Raw genomic sequence first — 19,119 nt, forward strand, 5'->3', positions numbered from 1 at the left:
ATGCATACTCAACTCTAAAGAAGAATTTTCTTCTGTGGAAGAATTAAATCAGGTCAAAAAATGAAAAATAAAATTCTTTGGTGGCTATAGTCATACACTCTCTCTTAGGAGAGAAAGAACAAAAGTTCTCATTGTAAGCATGTATGTTATGCTATGTTCGTGTATAAACATACCACAGTGAATCCTGCTCATTATATAATGATAATGCACTAATTAAAATAATACTAATAGAAGGGAGATTAGCAGAATAGAGCAAATGGATTGGGGGAGGGAGGAGGAAGAAAAAGGAAAAGAACTGGGAAAGGAGATTGAGCAAATTACATTATGTACATGTATGAATATAGCATAAGGAATCCCACTGTTATGTGTAATTATAATGCACCAATAAATAAATTAAGGGTTGGGGTTGTGGCTCAGCGGTAGCGTGCTTGCCTAGCATGCATGAGGTCCTGGGTTTAATCCTCAGTACCATAAAAGTAAAATAAAGTTATTATGTCCACCTACAACTAAAATATATATATATATACACACACACATATATATATATATAATGTTTAAAAAATAAAAGATAAAAAAGAAAACCACTCAGAGTAGATTTTATGTGTTCTTATCACAAATACATGAAAAGTATGTGAGGTAATACATGTGTAAATTAGCTTGTCAAAGCATCATGTTGCACACCATAAATACATACAATTTTTACTTAACAACAACAACAAAAAAAGAATGCTACAGGTAGAGGACAGACATTGATATACAAGAGTCTACAAAATATTCACTGAAAGGCGGGTTTTAGAGAACAACATACCCAGGACCAACCTGTTTATGTTAATCACACACAAACCTTGGACACCGGCATCATTTGTGGAATGTCACATCCCACTGTACATTATTATTTACCTTCATTGCACTGTGCGTGTGTAACTTCTAATCCATGAACGCAGTGACAATACTTGGATTCAGGGCAGGTGGAGAAATCATTCTCTTTCCTCTAAGCATCTTAATATAGAAGAGCATCCCATATCCCTGTAACTTGGGGGTATCTACCAGAAAACACTTTCTGTGATTTGAATTCTAATGCTGTATCTCTCCTGTTCTACTAGGAGGAGGTTCATGGGCAGAAAAAACAAAAAAACCAAAAAAAATACTGAAATTCTTTTTTCTGTTTGTAGTCTGTTTTGTTTCTCCCCACACCCACACCCTGTTTGGAAAAAGGAAACATCACCCGGAAGGGGGAGCTGCCAGGAGAAATACTTTCTGCTGACTTGATTGTCTCTCTGAGAGGAGAGATTAGTTGTCTTGATTACTTCAGACTTTCCAAAGAGAAGTCACACAGGAAGCAGTACACTTGTGACCAAAATCAATAATGATAGGACTTTCTTGTTTCTGTGGGGAGACAGTAATAAGGAGAGGGGTGCTCATTTAGTAAATAGATCCAATGTCAAACTAATGGGCTTAGATAAAATTCAATAAAAACTAAGGAACCTGAAAGAAACACATGATATGTGACTAAGCTACTGATTTTTATGATTGTATATCTTGTAACCATCTTACTTAAAATGTTCACAACTGAAATGAAGTAGGAGATTAATTTGCATGTTGCTTTATTCTAAATATAAATGAATTCCTTGGGCTATTATACAAAGGAACATTCTATTTGTGTAACATTAGACTCTTGTAGATCCCTTTTAATCCATATATTATAAAAGTTCTAGCCCTTAATTTAAATAAAAAAGAAAACTGCTAAGAGTAGTTCTCATTCTCAGAACTGAGTCAACTGGAAATGAAAGAATGCATAGAAACAGCTGGAGGATATGAAAGAAATACATTTTAAAAAGACAAACAGATGACTTCCATGCTTACAGTTTAACACAGATGGATGTTCTCTCATGATGACAATAATTAATAATATTTAATACAATTAATTAATACTTCATTAATCAGTTTAATACTAAAACTGATCACTTTTACATCACATTTGATTAAACTCTGAGCAATATCCTCTAGGTTTACAGGTTCATAGAAAGTATTGAGGGGAAGAAATAACGGTGCTCTATGTTTGCATTTTACCTTCTTTGTAGATATAAAAAATATAAGAGTACGCCTATAATCTCAGTGGCTTGGGAGGCTGAAGCAGGGGGATCACAAGTTCAAAGACAGCACTAGCAAAATAGTAAGGCCCTAAGCAACTTAGCGAGACCCTGTCTCAAAATAAAATAAAAAGGGCTGGGGAGGTGGCTCAGTGGTTAAGTTCCTCTGGGTTTAATCCCAGGTACCAGGAAAAAAAAATAATATATATATACATAAATATAAATAAGAGTACATATCATAATAGATCACAAACAGTAGGCACTGATTAATTCCAAATTTATTTTAAAAAGGCAGATTCACAAACACAAAATAGTTGAGTTCTTATATAAGCAAAGAAGCTAAATTAGATGCCTTCCTATGATTCTCAGCTTCATCTTTTTCTTACTCAAGTCTAGTTACATGTACCAGAGAGAAAGTGAAGATGAGATGACTGGGAATGACCTGAAATTCACCTGAATGAAGAGGCCCAGGCTTCTGTCTGAAGCTTTGAGTGAATCTTGCATGAACCAGCTACATGGGGAACAGGACAGTATAAAGGAGCTGAGCAAGGCTGGTCTCCAGAAGGACTTAAACAAGAGAAGAAAAATTTCCATGTCAGCAACAGCAGCAGGCATCTGCTGGCTTCTCATTTTGCCAGCCTCACCCATCCCTTTTCTCTGCATCCCCACCCAGCCCCCACAGAGAAGGTGGACTCGCCCCCGGTCATCAGCCAAATACTATATTTTCCCTCTAGAGCAAGGTTGGCTTCTGACTCAAATAAATGCATTCCTGTTCAAGGCTGTAGAAGAAGGGAGAAAGTGGAGGGAGGGGATCTAGGATGGGGTCTTTTACAGGCAAGAGAAATTTCTGCTTCTGAGGGATATAGGAGAGCAAGCACCTAGAGGCCCTGAACAATGCTCAGATGACTTGGGGCTCATAAATATGAACGTAGAATTTCTAATCTATTTTATTCTCTGTTGGTGAAGGGGCAGAGAAAAAGCTTTGAGAGACAGCCACCAGGGCAGTGTTAAAAAGGGACTACTCACTGTAGGAGACTGACATGTGATAAAGAGCAAGAGGAATGACCATTTAGATGTCAGAGTGTCATTATCTATATCAGACTAATTCTCTGTTCTTTAAGAATGCCAATAAGCATAGGACATTTTAGAGGGGGCTTCATTTAAATTGGCGATGATAACCACTATGTACCTACTATGTGGCTAAAATAAAAGACACTGGACAAGAAAAAATAAACTGGGTTGCATCCAGATGACAGATTATTATTAGCACTAAAACTAAATGAGTTAAGAAGCCATGAGAGATTGTGTGGACTTCAATACATATTACTAAGTGAAAGGAATCAATCTGTAAAAGCTACCCACTGCATGATTTCAACTATGTACGTCTTGGAAAGGCAAAACTATGAGGACAGTAAAAAGATCAGTGGTTGCCAGGGGTTTGTGGGGAGAAAAGTACACACAGGTGGGACACAGAGGATTTTAGGGCAATGAAACTACTCTGCATGGTATAATAATGCTGGATACATGTCGTGTATTTATCTAAACCCCACAGAATGTCCAACATGAGTGACTCCTAAAGTGAACTATGAACTTTAGGGTAATAACAATCTGTCAATATCGGTCTATTGATTGTTAACCAATGTAACACTCTGGTGAGGGGAACTGACTATCAGGGAGATTACGCATGTTTAGGACAGCAAGATACATGGAAAATCTCTGTGCCTTCCACTCAGTTTTTTTGTGAACTTAAAACTGCCCTAAAAAATTGTCTAAATTTAAAAGTTTGGATTTTGGAGCATCAAGGATTTTGAATTTTCAGATTAGGGATGTTCAACCAAAAAGTCCATATAAATATTTCAAAATCTGAAAAGTTCTGAAATCTGAAACACTTTTGGTTCCAAGCATTTTGGCTCAGTGATACTCAGCTGTTGATTTATACATATTATATATAATCTTAATATATATGTATATATATACATTGTACATACATATATAATCTTAATATATGAATATATATTGTATATATACATATATATAATGTTAATAAAGATAGAGGAAAAACTAGAATTCTCAGACTTTTAGTGGGAATATAAACTAGCACAGCCCCTACAGCAAATTGTTTAGCAATGACATTAATTCATTTTTCACGTCTTTATTTTTTTTATTTTATTTTATTTTTTGGTACCAGGCATTGAACCCAGGAGCACTTAACCACTGAGCCTCATCCCCACTCCTTTTTATTTTTTATTTTGAGACAGTTCCTTAGACCCTCACTAGGGTACTGAGGCTGGCTTTGAACTGAGGATCTTCCTGCCTCAGTCACATGAGCCACTGGGATTAGAGGTATGTACCACTGCATCAGGCTGTTTTTCACAAGTCTCAACCTATCTTTGAGATCTAAGTTGCATTTTGGGGAAAAGAACACAACTAGAAAACCCTCCCCAGCATCTGTTACAGGACTAAAATACTGCGTACAAAAATAACCCCTCCCCACTGTCTCACTATTTTCACAGTGAGTTGCAACATTTTTAAAAACGCAGAGCATGACCCATGATCTGTAGACTGTGAAACTAATTTAGTAGCTTAAAAAAATTTTTTAAATAGGAGCAGAGCATACTATACTTAGTAAAAATAATTATGATTTTTTGAAATGTTGGGAATGGACAAAATAGATACTTATTTTAGAAAGGTATTAAAAATTATGGTGCCATGCTATGAAATGGGAAAATATTAAAAATTAATATTTGGAAAAGCTACATGTTATCTTCAAAGGATAAACTATTCAACATTAGAATAAAACTGAAACTTTATCCAAAAATTTAATTATAATTACTCTTAGTAGAAATTCCAGGGCTGGGGATATAGCTTAGTGGTAGAGCACTAAAAAGCATGAGGTCTTGGTACCTTAAATGAGACAAAAAAATAAAAAAGAAAAGAAAAAGAAAGAAGTTCCAGTAGATCCACCTTGAAAGTTTAATATAATAGGGCAAGAATCAAAATTCCTTGGCTCTATCAAATGCAGCATGATGGGACTTTTGCAAAAGTAACACATACTCTATCTAAATGAAGAGGTGGAAAAGCAGGACATCTTTGCAGCCACTCTGCAGCATAGCTATTGCCTGTGGCAACGCTGCCAGCAAATTAGTAAACCTTCCTTCCTGTGTAACAGAAATGGACTGAGGTCAAAGCATACCTCCTGCTCATCTCCTGATGATGCCACTTCACAGAAGATAATCCCACAAAAAATTCCATGGTTTCCCAAAGATTACTAGCAATCATGCTATTTCAACATTAAATCTGAATCTATACCTATAATTTTTACTCTTTTAATGATTTGAGGCTTAAAATTCACAGCCTTGCAATTATCATTATTACAATGGATGCTCTTCCAATACTCAATACACATTTATGCTTTCAATTGATTGAGAGGACTTCAAAAAATAAAGCACAAAATATAAACAAGAATATATAAAGTCCACCTTTGCAATAAGTTATGTTTAAAATACATGTTTTCAAAATTAATATAAAGATAATAATAAAATCAAAATGGCATGCCTTGTTTGCAATCCTGGAGGTACAACTGTGGTCAGGCATGAGGGTTAGCTCTGCAATCTATAATTCCTGCTTGAGAGAAATCTTGATGTGAGATTAAGATGAACTTCTGCATGTCTGTGTTTATACATGGGGTTATTTAGTAAGATATATTATCTTACTGGAGGTCAAAGTCAAAAACGTTTAGAAACTACTGCTTCAGATTATCTGACCAAAGTAGAGATCTGCTACAGGGCTCTGTGAAGAATAAGTAATCTCCCTCTATTTTGTGAATTTTAGACTCCAGCTGGTATATAAAAAACAATATTCTCCCATCTCCCCCAAAAGCAGATGGGTACAACCAAGTTTAGAGCTCTCAAGAAAGGAGATAATTATTTGATCAAAGGAGAATCATGACAAATATGAATGGATTATATACATATATTTTTCTCAGTTGTCTAAGAGAATGTAGGATGTATTACTCTTAATTTATACCCGATGGTATTACAAAAAAGTGTCAACACCTTAGAATGTTCTCAGGGTAAGTGAAAGTATTAATGTGATTTCGACCAAGCATATTTATTCTATTAAACATGCATGATGAAACAGGATGTTTTCTGCTCAAAAACGAAACAGAAGGAGTTCTATGTGATGGTATCCAAGAGTCAAGGCCGCCCTTTAGATTCCTAGGGTGAAAGGAAACAGCTGTGCTCTGTTGGACCAACACAGGCCTCCCCTGGGCTTTGTGGATTCCAAAGCCAGTAAATGAGGTGGTTAGCTCAGAAAAGGATTCTTGGCTCAGATTTCTGTGTGTGTCATTCCACAAAAGCCCACTGCTCTTGAAAATAAAAAAAAGAGACTATGATCCTTGGAAAGAAAAATCACAATGTGATTTGGAGCACAGTAATGTCCAAATGTTGCAGATGTAATGAATAAGTTTCTTCCCACATATTTATATTCTTGGATAAATTAAAGTAGATTAATTCAATTCTACTAGCATATCTAATAGAAAAAACAATGAACATGACATTATTATCCCTCCTTATTCCAGCACCACCTCTTCTTTGCCACCTCCCTATCCAATCCAAATAAGGAAAAGGGGGGAAAACACTCAAGAATTTGAAACGTGTCTTGATTTCAGCTGCAGGAATGACAGACTCCTTAAAAACAGTAGGCAGTGTGTTTTCTGACAAGAGGGTTCTGTTTATTAACAGTGAGCCTTTCTAATCCACTTTTTTTCATTTGCTTATGCTTTTTAGTGCCTTTCATCAAATTTGGTTGCTTTTACATCTCGAGGGACCATACCTGCTGGTTATTTTTATTTCTTCTTCTCCATATAAAATACAAGTCCCAAAGATTCAAAATTCCAAATGACAAACTCTTTGCCAGTCATGTCTTGACTGACTAAAAATTATAGAAAGGGAGTAATGGCTGCTAAAGACTACTCATCCCAAGATGAAGAGCTTCCAAGTCAGTTTAAAGAGAACTCAAGGAAGATAGAAAAACACAATTACAGTCATGGAAATTTAATAATAATAGTAAGAAGTCTACACTGGTCATTCCATCTTCTGCAAAAAAGTAAGATAACATGACAGCAATACCTGGTTTTATGTGACCCAAGAGAAGAAGAGTTTTACATTTTTAAACAGTAGAGGGGGAGGTGAAACGTAAAATGTTATGACGCATAAAAATGATCTCAAATTCATACTGCAGCGTCCATGAAACAAAGTTTGGCGCACAGCCGTTCATTTGCATATTGTCTGCGGCTGTTCCACATTATACAATGGCAGAGTCATAGTTGCAACAGAGACTGTGTGGTCCAAAAAGTCTAAAATATTTACTATCTGCCTTTTACAAAAATAAAAAAATAAAAAATTGTGAAACCCTATTCGATGGACTGCTTTCCTGTAAGTTACAAGTCAGACAAAGGGAGCACTATGGCACAACATGAGGAACCACAGCACCAAGCGTGCCTCCTGCTGACCCGAGACCAGCTGGGCCCCAGACTCCTCCTGCAGGAACTAAGAGTTGGGAGAAAAAGACTCTCTCTACCCGAGATCAGAGACAGGAAATTCTCTAACACTAAAATCTCACATCAAGAACTAAATGACCCTTCTACACTCAAATTCATGAGACACCAGGCTAAGAACTAACTTGCAGTAATATATTTAATCTTCAAACAATCCTGTGATGTGGATCCTTTATTAATCCTATTTTACAGCTATGGAAATGAGGCTAGAAAGGGTGAAAGGTAATTAGTCCAGGTCCCCACGACCAGGAAGTGGAAGTGAAGAGGCTGAACCTGAGGTGATGGAGTTAGGAGACTTCAAGTGAACCCCACTCAGGCCATGGCTCCCTGGCTCCAGAACCCACGCTCTGAACACTCTGAACATCCAGAGAGTTGCGGTTTTAATGATAACATGCTAGATTAAACACATTACTATATGTATAATATCAAATGCTATTCCAGACACATTGTATATGCCCACAAATGTTAGCTATTATTAATTACTATGCATTTTTTTTTCCTTTTGGGGATTGAACCCAGGGATGCTTTACCACTGAGCTATAACCTAGCCCATTTTTATTTTTTTATTTTGAGATAGGGTCTCCTTAAGTTGCCAAGGTTGGCCTCAAACTTACACCTTCCTGCCTCAGCCTCCTGAGTCATTGGGATTACGACATGTGCCACCACACTCAGCATTACTATGCATTTTTACTTTATTTGGGGCTTACTTCTTATGTCTTCATCCACTTCATCCTTGCAGACAGTATTATTGTAACTCTAATCCTGTATATTAGGGAATTTATCACTTAAAACATCCTGGCAGAGATATCTTAGTGCTTTTTATTAAGTAGACAAAGCATCGTACCTATCATTCTATCTCTTAATGGCCATTACAGAATTAAATATGAGATTAAATTAATCATTTTTAAACCTATGATCATGAATACAGAATTGTTCACAGAAAAAAAAAAACAGAACTATATGAATGTGTAAATGTATACATATGCTGGAACACAAGTTACAGTGGTAAAATTTTTTAAAAAGGTTTATCACATTCTTTAAAAATTAGCTTTTAGGGAATATACTGATGTTCCATTATTATGTAAAAAAAAATGGTTATAATATGTATAAAATCAGCCACATAAAACAAAAATAAGCATATGAGAAAAACTGCCACAAAATATTAACAGTTATGTTTGGGTGGTAGAATTATGAGTTAATTTATTTTCTTCTTTTCTTTCTAGATTGTCTACAATGAATAGGAATTTCATACACAACATAGAAAATGTGTTTCTCTTAATGCCCTAGTAAAGAACAACTCAGAAATTATCTGTATCTTATTTATCAGCAGAGTATTTTTTAATATAAGGTCTCCTTTGTTCTCTTTTTCTCCCTGACTTTGCATGAAAAAAAAAAAAAATGGTGAAAAGATAAGCAACTTCAATGCCAAGAACAAGCACAAACCTGAGAATGCGTGCTACTCCCTAGTGAATTATGGGCTACTGCAGGCTATGGCCGCAAGTGACACGTATTTTAATTTGAAAAGAGAACAGTAAGTACCTATGCAAAGAGGGGCAGGATAGAGCAGACCCACAATAAAGAGCAGTACGGAAGTCACAAGAGGGGGTGGAAGTCAGGAAGTGTGGTCCAGGAACAGCCAGTAGATGAACTTGCCTGAAGCCTGCGATGGAAAATAGTGATTAGGTTGGAGGCGTGAGCATATGACTCAAACTCTTTTTTTTTTTTTTCTTCTAACTTGAACTTTATCTTTTAGGTCTTTTTCAATATTATTTCCAGTGGCTGAGTATTGCATATCAACTCATAAATTAGAGAAGATATATATCATCAATTCTTCTTCTTTCCTAGAAGAGCATTAACTAAAATGACTGCATGCTTAAACCTATATATGTACTCTCAAACTTGTTTGAGACCCACAAGAAATATTAGTTCACATCAGGACCCAGGAAATACACCAAACATACACACACACATACACACACACTCATAAAACTAAAAAAGGCTTTCAAAATTATTTACCCTTACTTTGAGTGATTCATTCTGATATTTTTGTTCCCCTCCCACTTTGTCACCTCTCTACCCCACACCCCTTCTTCCTTTCTGGATGCTAGTGACTAATTAATTATACTGACTAAATGCTCTACAACTGGGTCACCATTCATCATTCGAAAATACACCAGGCCAGAGTATTTACTACATAAATGTGTATAACCAGTGTTTGTAAACTAAATAAAAAATTCTCAGAGATAACATTTCTGGTACTCTTAGCAATAATGAAATGTTCTCAGAATATATTTTAAATGACAGTCTTAGCCCTCTAGAAAGATACATTCTAACAAGGCAATATGATGTTAAAAATGTGCTCAATATTCACAGCAGAACCCCTTTCAAACCTGATATAGAAAAGGATATACAGAGTCTGTAAGAAAAAGGAAAATGAATCACTAGAAATACAGGACTAAGCTGAAGTTAGATGCTCAAAGTTTCCCCAACAGATACACAGAGGCCAAGTCTGTAGCTGAGAATATGTTACTATTTCTAGTTAATACTAGAACTCTGGTATAATAATACAAGAATCTGGACGTGCAAAGTAGTACAAATCACAAGAAGAAAAAGAGCAAAGAATCAACAACGCCTTTGAAAAATGAACTTTTGTCTGTTCAGAAAACAAAAGGATTCAATTTTTCCTATAATGTATAGCCAAAAGACTACAATAGTTTATATCTCAAATGACAACAAAACCAAAAAGAGGAAACCGAGTACTGAGAAACCCCCTTTAAGAAGTGCGCAAGATGTCCAAAATGTTTGCTTCTCCCAACACCATCCTCTCACTGACCCCACAGCCTTAATTCTGAAAACTGTTTCCCTAATCCTATGCCCTCTCAAGAAACAGCAGCACTACTTCAAATGTTTATGTAATGTTCCTAAGGCTACCTTCCTGTCATACAGTGGTGAGCTTGCCCTGGGGGCCTGGGACATGTCAGATATGATGCCTCCATTCCAGGGCCAGACCTGGCTGCAGGCTCAGCCCAGGAGCCAAGCAGCAAATGCCCCAGGTGGTGAGTTCCTCCTGCTCTGGACTGGCTGGTCTGCAAGGAGGGGCTAGATAGAACTCAGGAGCTTCTGGAAAGACCCAAAGAGTCCCGCAAAGGCCAGGGTAAAATCTTAACCCAAAATATCAATGTATTTTCCAAAACCAGCTCAGACTTGGGGAAAAGGAAGAGATGCCCAAGAATGGAGTCTTTTAGGAATTTCCCAGAGAATGACACAGCAAGATAAATGAAGAGCTTGGTTTTGTGGGATTGTGATTAAAACAGGGTAAATTACAGGAACATTATGGTAGGAATCCCCTTTTTCTCAAGGCATGAGATAAGGGGTTGCAATAACCCTGAGGGTCATAAACCAACCTTTAGTGCCTTACTTCTCAGCTACCCCAAGGCCACCCTTAACCCCCAGAACACACTTTGCTCACAGATTTTTTTTTTTTTTTTTTAAACACTCTTTTTCACTAATGGATGCTCAGATCATTTTTTCTTTTTAGGACCATGGGGACATGGGTGGAAGGAAGCAGTGGATGAAAACAATGGAATTTGCCCTTAAATTTCTAGGAATTACCCCAGTTCCCCCCAACCCCCGCCAAGTCTCAGATCCTGCAGTACAATTTGCTGTGTAAGATATGGATTGGATGACAGTGAAAATAACCTCTTTGTCCACAGGACAGAAGAGGAAAAGTCAGCATTTTCTGGGGCAGTGGCTTGCCATCAAAATGCAGTGGTCATCTAAATTGTAGGTTTTCAGAATAAGCATAGGAATTTGCTCTCCTTCTAAACTTACTTTCCTCATGCAGAAGTAAACTACCCTCTTGTCATCTGTACTGACAAACTGCAGTTCTACCTCTGGTTTTAAAGGTAATGAAAAATTAACTCTCAGGATCATTGCAATAATTTTTAACTACAAATAGAATAATTTATTCGAATTCTAAGTCAAAACAATAAAACATACTCCCATTACTATGGAGTCTATGTCTTCAAAATTGACATTGTATCAGAATTCCTAGAAATATGTAAATGTTGTTTTATTGGGGGGCAAAAGAAGTTTTTGGTTTCTCACGTGGAATCAACATAAATGGCAGAGCAATAGGTGGAAAAAGAATAATTCTCTTAAGGAAAGACTTGCCACTCCTTTTTCAAGAAAGTAGCACCAGGCTGGGGTAGTGGTTCAGTGGTAGAGTAGTACCCTGGCGTGCAATCCTCGGCACTACATAAAAATAAAATAAAGATATTGTATCCATCTAAGGCTAAAAACATTTAAAAAAAAAGAAGAAGAAAGAAAGAAAGAAAAGAAAGTAGTACCAAAAACACTCCTTCCTAGAATCAAATGTGAGAATTTCCAGGAAACAGGGTCTGAACTTAAATCCATGACTTAAAACTGTTACTTCCAATAGCAATAGGAAAAAACAAGATGGCAGATCTCAAGAAAGCAGGATTCTGAATGATGTTTTGCATAGAGAATTAATTTCTAAAAGCTAGCAGAAAACATATTTCTAGATCACGGGTCTACAGAGTTGATGTCATTGAGTACCAACTTTATACTTTTCAAACATAAAAGTCCTCACTGACTTATGGCCATTCATGAATGGCCATGTTTTATAATCCTCTCTTTGGAATCTATGCATATAGTACCTAACACATTCCTGCAAGGCCACCTCAAGGTTCTTTTTCCTTAGTCAGCTATAAAAGTAAAAAACGCTGCCTTATATAGTCAGAACATAAATGAAATTGGATCAGACTTAATCATTAAAACACTATGCCCCCCATTCAACCTTCATTCCTCATTTCCTGTCCCTGTTTGATTATCATTGAAATCTGGACTTATGAAAAGCTCTTGGAGTGTTTTATGTCTTCATATGTTTGTATTCACCTGGCACTAAACACTGGCAGTAACTGGGAGGTGGGTAGGGAAAAATGAAAAATGCCCCAGGTGTCTATAAGAGGAAGTACAGGTTGAAATTATTTAGAAATGTGAGAAACTGTTTGAAGTAGACTTCATTCAGATTTAGAATAAATGACGTGAGGCCCAGAATGGTCTAGGGACTTATCAAAGTCATCTAGCAAGGTGATTTGAAAACTAGGATCAGAACTTCATCCCAAAGCTAATGCTTATTTTTCCATTACTATAATCAGCCTCTCCTGCTCCAGTGCATAGCTGGAGCCTATAATATCCACCTTATTAGATAATCATTATGCTTAAAGTCCCATCAATAGAATCATTCATTTAAACAGAAAATTCCTTTTCAGAATCTTGTTTACAGCTTATATTTAATATGTTAGGGGAAGGGAACCATAATAAACGAATGACTAGTTTAAGACTGAAGGTGAATTTTGCCATCGGATAAGAAAGAATACATTTGTTTTTAGGACTCATGGAGTTTAGAGGAAAGGCAACCTAGTTCCAATTGATGTGAGAACATTGGGAGCTTCCTGGGCATGATACTCCATGGGCATGTGGTCCTGATGCCCTGGGGTGCCATCATCAAAGCTCAAACAACAACTGGCCTTGACACTCAGATCTGCCAAATACTGACCTGAAGACGGAAGGCAGCCCCTGCAGAAACAATTCAAGAATAGACAGAGACTCAGACCAACAAGATGACAGCACTTCAGAAAGGCACAGGTACTGTTAGCCAAAGTCCAAACAATCTGGGCTTGTGTCTAACAATAAAATAGAGACAAATGACAAGGATTAAAAGCATATGGAACAACAGGTGTCCAGGTGCCAGTCAACAAGTCGTACCAGAACAGGTGTCAAAGCACCAGAGATGTCAGGCATGGTGCATGAATGTTATCCCAGAAACCTGGGAAGCCAAGACAGGAAGATCACAAGTTCAAGGGTAACCTCAGCAATTTAGCAAGAACTTCAGCAACTTAGCAAGACTCTGCCTCAAAATAAAAAATTAAAAAGGACTGGGGAATGGACCCACCATTTTGACCCACTCCTCAGCCTATACCCAAAGGACTTAAAATGAGCATACTACAGAGATACAGCCACATCAATGTTCATAGCTGCTCAATTCACAAAAGCCAGACTGTGGAACCAACCTAGATGTCCTTCAATTGATAAATGGATAAAGAAACTGTGGTATATATATACAATGGAATATTACTCAGCTATAAAGAATAATAAAATTATGGCATTTGCAGGCAAATGGATGAAATTGGAGAATATCATGCTAAGTGAGATAAGCCAATCTCAAAAAACCAAAGGACGAATGATCTCGGTGATAAGCGGATCATGACACATAATGGGGGGTGGGAGGGAAGCAAGAATGGAGGAAGGAGGGACTGTACAGAGGGAAAAGAGGGGTGGGAGGGGTGGGGGGAGGAAAAAATAATAGAATGAATCAAACACCATTACCCTATGTAAATGTATGATTACGCAAAGGGTATGCTGTTACTCCATGTACAAACAGAAACAATATGTATCCCATTTGTTTAAAATAAAAACAAATTAAAATTTAAAAAAAAAAAGGATTGGGGGTGTGTGGGTCAGTGGTAAAGCACCCCTGGTTCAATCTCTAGTACCAAAAAACAAAACAAAACATCAGAGACCCCATTCCAAACAAGAACCAGAAAATGGGCAAAAGTCAGTTGTGAAGACCAGAGCTCCTAAGAAGCCAGTATCAAGGCCTAGGGACCCTACAGGTCCCCAGAGGAAATCTAGAGCTGCAAAACTTAAGAACACAATTGATTCTCAAAGTGGGAAGACATTAGGCAAAAGCCAGAAGCCCTATCAAATGGGAGGTTCCCAAAAAGAGGAAGTGAGTTGTCACCATAAGCAGCAACGCCTACTTCACATTCCAGCTTAAGTAGGTCCAGGTTCCGGAGAGTGCTGTCTTGGGTAATGTAGATTTAGAACCAAATTGCAGAGGAACAGAACAGGATTTATTCTCCATTGGAAAATAAGGCTGAAAACCATTTTAAGTTTGACACACACAATTCAGTGTACTAACTTTGAATTTCTGTTGCAAAATTTCAAAGCCAGTATTCTTGCCTGAAATATCTGAGAACACCTTCAATTCAGGTCTCCCAGGGCTACTGCCAGACAAAGCTATAATGACTCATCAGAACAACAGGCCCAAAAAAACAAAGAGCACATGCTAACCAGGAGAGCCCATAACCTCAGCCAGGAACATGCCAGAGATAGTCATAAGAGTCTGGTTTTCAAGTAAAGAAAACTGAAGCTCTAAAATCTTCCAAATATGGAGTCAGAGATACCTCTTAGGTGTGCTAACAGGTCTAAGCCAGCCACCTCACTCCACAGTCAGAAAGCTGGAACTTGGTAGCATTTTGCTCCAATAATGGGTTTAGTCAGGATAATTCCAGGAGTCACACAGCCATTCCAGAATAACCTCCAGGTTGAAGAAATTTCTTGTCTCAAAGGATTAAGATGATTTAAGTCCTGCATGGTAATAAGGGAATCTTGAAATGGAATCCATGAGTTTTCCAGAAGCCGGCAAATTCCTAGTATATAAGGTTATCAGAAAGACCTTTTCTATGGTGCCTTCAGCTCTTATAAGGGGCCTGCTAGTCCCTCTAGCATCAACATAAATGGTATTGGTTGCAGGATCTTCTTTACTCTGAATCTGAATTGCCCACCAGTTCCCTTGAAATCAGAAACATGAAGCAGAAAAAGATCCACATTAAGCGCATTCTTGGCTCCCAAGAATATACAACCAAAGTTGCTTATCAAATTCTAAGGGATGCTAAAGTTTTAAAATTCCATGTCAATCAAAATACACAAATATAAAACTCTTCAACTCCTGCCCCAAGAGTAAGATGAAGAATTTGCCTTGTGACTTTCAAAAGTTCCTATAGATGTTCAAACATAAAGTGGGACAAGACTAGCAAGAATAAAAAGGTGGCCACAGCGGTCGCACCAATAATTTGTTTAATGATTTGAGGCTGTTAACTCTCTTCAAACGAGGGCTGCAAATTAAACATCCACAGCTATTACCACGACAAACGGATATGCAGATGCATCCGCAAAGAGGACTGGCATGTACACACTTAAATTACTGCTTTCTGTGTGGAGCAAGATCATTACTCACGGTTTCCAGCGTTGGACTGAAATCACCATCAATATGGCAGCGATCAGCCATGGTCACTCTCCAAAGAAACTCCAAATACGGGGGCAGAATGACAGTGGCTAGGAGAACATTCAGCTGGATCTGACCCAAGTTGAATATTCCTAATCCTAAAATCCAAAATATTTCAAAATCTGAAATTTTTGAGCATCATCACACAAGTGGAATATTACACAAATGACCTCATGTGATGAGTCCTTGTCAAAATGCAAATGCATTAAAAATAGCCTAGCATGTATGAGGCACGGGGTTTGACCCTCAGTACCACATAAAAAATAAATAAAGGCATGCTGTCCATCTACAACTACAAGTTTTTTTTAAAGTATAAAAATTATCTTGAGGCAATGGGAATAAGGTATATATGAAACATAAGTGAATTTCTTATTTACACTTGTATCCCATCCCCAAGGTATCTCTTTATGTGTATGTAGATATTCCAATACCCTCTCCAAAATCCAGAAATCAAAGCACTTCCGGTACCAAGCATTTCAAATAAGGAATTGTCAACCTATAATATTTATGGATATGAGAAGAGTTTTATGGTTATAATGCCAACTTTTTGTTGAGCTATAATTAACATAACATGTATGTTTTGGTTGAAATCTAAGTATGCATTTGATATTTAAATACTCCATGTAAACACTGCCCCTAAACAAAATAAAGAATATTTTCATCTCCTTCTCTAAAAAAAGAAAAACAAAAAGGTTATAACCCACAAACTGTTATGTTTGATTAATGGCTTTCTCTTTAGTTCAGAAAAATAAATTCTCCAGTTTGCAGTTGTGTGTGTGCACGGAGTTTCCATGGTTTCTCAGAAAGAAGCTCAGCACTTATGCAGTCGAATGTGGATAAGAGAATATATTATTTCACTTCTACTTAAGTCAAGTGACTCTTCCCCCTCTGCTGCCCAGAAACTTACCCAGCATTCAAGACCTGCTTCAATGACCCCTCCCCAAACTTCCTGCCCTATGCTTCCCAGCCCTCTGGTCACAGTTGGATATCTCCAATCAAATGTGCTATAATTTTTCTGCTTAAAGCATGCTCATATAATATATGTCAAACTTTATATTTTTACATATATATATACTTTTACCTATGGATATTTTTAAGGTAAGCAATACTATTGTATTATGTGTGAAATCTGGGTTATGCCTATGGAAATGAGTATATATTAAAATTCTATGGATTTTTATGTGATTTATGAACTCAGATCCCCAAATACATAAGTACATTTGTGTAAAATGTTATGGTTTACACATAATAGAGGTTTCTCTGCAGTGTATTGTTAGGTATAGGGCTATGCAGAAAAACAGTTAGGGTTAGTTTAGGAATTGAATGTTTTTATCCATATATAGGAATAGAAATATGAACATATGTGTAAAACTATACATGTAAATGTTTAAGTGGATATAAATTTGCATATAGTTATTTTTCTTTTGAGATGGATGTTTACATCCATCTGTTTTAGTTATAGTTTATGATTCTGTAACTGACTATATATAAAATGTATGAGCAGTAATTTGGTTGCTATTAGGGTATATTCATATGTATGTGAATGTATATAAACATATATAGGAATGAATATGTGAAAATATATATGGATACTCAAACTAAAAAAAAAAATTAAAAATAAATAAAGCATGCTTATTTCTGTTAGGAAGGTAAACTGATATGATCAATTTGGAAATTTCTATGAGAATGCCAGTGCACACACCCTCTGACACAACAAATGCCTCTGAGGATTTTATCCTGCAGGTTTGCAGGCAAAACAAGGCTGTTGTAACACTGTAATAACAAGAGATCGGAAACAATCTAAATGCACTTTAATAGTGGTCTGGTTAAATAAGTACAATGGGATACCTTGTAGAACCAGGAAGTCCTACTGGTATTAAAATTTTTTCCAAATTCTTCTGTTTGATACAAAATCTTGACTTAATAGTTCACTTAACATTAGCCCACTAAAAGTTGTCTCTCTAGTCTTTTTTTTTGTTGTTGTTGTTGTTTAATATCTTCCCTTGTATAGTAACTGAGTGAGGGTAACTGTGGTGACAGTTCTTATTGAGCATCAGGTATACGGGGTATATCGGTGAATTTCACCACACTGGTCACATGGAAGTCAAGTCCTGAGGATGATCGAAACATAGAGGAATGGAATCACCACTATCTCTAGAAAAAGGAGTGCAGAGCAGAGGAACATAGCCTCAGGTCTTTGCTACTTTGTAGTAAAGCTACAAGAGCCCAGTCACAACAGTTTCTCCCCCGGCTTCTTCAAACCAATTTTTATTATGTATCAAAACTTGTTTATGTATCTGTCATTCATAAACAGTTTAGTAGCTGTGCAGTTCTAATGAAATGCAAGATTGGTCTACTCTCAAAAAGTGTACAGTCTAATCATCTTATACTGATCCCATTAAAGAACAGCTATGCAAAGCAACCACCAAAAATACAATTGCATATGGTAATAAAAGTGGTTCTCCAACCAGAGGGGGTCCAACCCACAGGTGTCTCTACCCAAAATGCATAGACTCAAGCAAAGTTTACGTTCTATTCCTGGGTAAAACCAATCACAAGTAGCTTTTAGACTGTATATGGTTTTCTTGACCTTACTAAGTATTGCTTCATTCAAAAAACTGGGAAAGTAGGACTCATCTCAGAGCAAAGTCAGTATAACTAAGGAAGAGAGACCATATGAAGTGCTTGGTGCAGTGCCTGAAACAGGGCCAAATAAATGGCAACTATTACTACTTTTGTCATCATCATCCAGGAATTTTGTCGATGCTTTTCTCACACTTTATTCTGCCATCAGGTATAAGTGGAGCATCTCATTTACAAAAGGACAATTCATGTGTATATTTCAAAGTCAACCCTATGCTCTCCCCTTTTATTAATTTACTCATCCAGGGGAAGGACACTACAAAAAAGTTGAGATTATTTTAGATGACGACATTCTCCTCTCAAAACTGCTATTTAAGTAATATATTGTAACATCTTTGATGTTTTTAATATGAAAAACAAAAGAACCCAGAATATTGACATTTGTTTCTTCTAAGTTTCATGAGTTTATTTCTACAAGACCCATGAAATATTTATGTTGCTTTACTTTCACAAACAAAATCAATAAGCCATTTGAAAGAAATGACCAGGATCAGACATCAGATTTCCAACTATAATGGATTGTTATAAAACCCGCCTAGAATAAGATGATTTGAAAGTCAAATGCCATTCAATATCTTTCACCTATCCATATATCAAGTTGGAGAATAAAGTCTTTCATATATGCTTTGTGGGAACAAAAGTCTTGTCTTCTTCACTCTGATAGCCCCCTAACT

General features: G+C 36.8%; 1 protein-coding gene across 1 annotated transcript in view; it reads right to left on the reverse strand.

Annotated features, from left to right (window-relative positions):
* OSTF1 (osteoclast stimulating factor 1) overlaps positions 1 to 19,119 on the reverse strand; it is a 58,003-nt gene that overhangs the window by 34,876 nt on the left and 4,008 nt on the right. The gene's annotated exons all lie outside the window — the stretch shown is intronic.

This window comes from Sciurus vulgaris (assembly GCF_902686455.1).
Source record: "Sciurus vulgaris genome assembly, chromosome: 15".
NCBI lineage: Eukaryota > Metazoa > Chordata > Mammalia > Rodentia > Sciuridae > Sciurus > Sciurus vulgaris.